General features: G+C 37.7%; 1 non-coding gene across 1 annotated transcript; it reads right to left on the reverse strand.

Moving 5' to 3' along the window:
• Positions 1 to 274: 274 nt before the first annotated feature.
• LOC128281818 (small nucleolar RNA R71) lies at positions 275 to 381 on the reverse strand. The gene has a single exon (XR_008272091.1). It is a non-coding gene; the product is annotated as a small nucleolar RNA R71 (small nucleolar RNA).
• Positions 382 to 1,823: the final 1,442 nt, after the last annotated feature.

Consider the following 1,823-nt stretch of genomic DNA (forward strand, 5'->3'; position numbering starts at 1 on the left):
ACCTAAAACGATTCAAATGATACAACAGTTTGTTCAGTTTGATGGTTTGCAGGACAAGGATCCAAACACTCATTTTTCAAATTTTCTAGAATTTTGCGACACCTTTAAGATCAATGGCATTTCTAATGATGTCATTCGCCTTCGGTTGTTTCCATTCTCATTGAGGAATAAGGCTAAATAGTGGTTGAACTCGTTATCGCGAGGGTCAATCACCACTTGGGAACAAATGACCGAAAAATTTTTACTTAAATATTTTTCACCGGCTAAAACGGCTAAATTAAGGAATGATATCTCTGCTTTTGTGCAAATAGATCTAGAAACTCTTTATGATGTATGGGAGAGATACAAGGACTTATTGAGAAGGTGCCTTCACCATAGGTTACCTCTATGGCTGCAGGTTCAAACTTTTTATAACGATGTGAATCCCTCAACAAGGCAACTGATCGACGTAGCCCCCAGTGGAACTTTAAACAACAAAACACCTAAAGAGGCTTATGAATTTATTCAAGAGATGTCACTGAATAACAATCAGTGGCAAGTCATGAGACAAAGCCAACAAAAGCAGCTGGTGTTTTCAACCTCGACGCGGTTGCTATGCTATCTAACCAGGTAGAACTTTTAAATAAAAATATTGATTTTTTGTATGGTTCTACTCAGGTACATCCAGTGATGAGGTGTGATTCAAATGGATGAGGAGTGCACAATACAGATTATCCATCCTTCAACCCTAACACCGATGAGGAACAAGTCCACTATATGGGTTCTAGTTCTAGACCTCAAAATAACCTGTATAGTAACTCTTATAATGCAGGTTGGAGGAACCATCCCAATTTCTCGTGGGGTGGTTAGGGAAATCAAAGGCCACAACATCCTCCAGGTTTTCAACAACCACCTTACCAACAAGAGAAGAAACCGAACCTTGGAGAGATGCTTACAAAATTCATCTTGGTGTCAGAAACTCATTTTTAGAATACCGAAATAGAGCTTAAGAATCAAAAAGCATCGATTTTAGGGCTCGAAACTCAAATAGGATAGCTTGCTAAGTTGATCTCTGAACGACCAGAAAGTGGCCTACCAAGTAATACTGAAACTAACCCAAGAGAGCAACTTTATGCCATTACTGTGCACAATGATGAACGGTTAGTTGAGGATGAACCGAAACCGAGGCAAGAAAATGTGGTGGATAACGGTAAGGTTGATGTAAGTAAAGAGTATAAACCTCGTGTGTCATACCCCAATGCGACAAGGAAAGACCACACAGACGAATAATTCGGTAAATTCCCTAAATTATTAAAAAATTACATATTAACTTACCGTTTATTGAAGCTCTTTCGTAGATGCCAAACGTAGTTAAATTTTTTAAAGGAGCTTTTAGAAAATAAGCAGAAGTTGGATGATGTATCGCATGTGGAGTTAAATGCAGTTTTCTCAGCCATTTTGCAAAATAGGCTACCCAACAAGTTGAAGGATCTAGGGAGTTTTATGATTCCTTGCTTAATTCGTAGTTTAACTGTCAGTAATTCTTTGGCTGATTTAGAGGCAAGTATTAATGACATGCCCTATAAAATGTTTAAACAACTAGGTCTTAGGAAACCCAAACAAATTAGGATATGCATTCAATTGGCAAATAAAACAATTAGATTTTCTAAGGTATTGTTGAAGACGTGTTGGTCAAAATTGATAAATTTATATTCCCAGTTGACTTTGTTGTTCTAGACATGGACAAGGATAGTGGCGTACCTTTAATTTTAGGAAGGCCCTTTTTAGCTACTGCTAGAACTATCATCGATGTTGGCATAGGTGAATTGATACTTCGTGTAGGT

Source organism: Gossypium arboreum, chromosome 1, assembly GCF_025698485.1.
Source record: "Gossypium arboreum isolate Shixiya-1 chromosome 1, ASM2569848v2, whole genome shotgun sequence".
In the NCBI taxonomy this organism is placed as follows: domain Eukaryota; kingdom Viridiplantae; phylum Streptophyta; class Magnoliopsida; order Malvales; family Malvaceae; genus Gossypium; species Gossypium arboreum.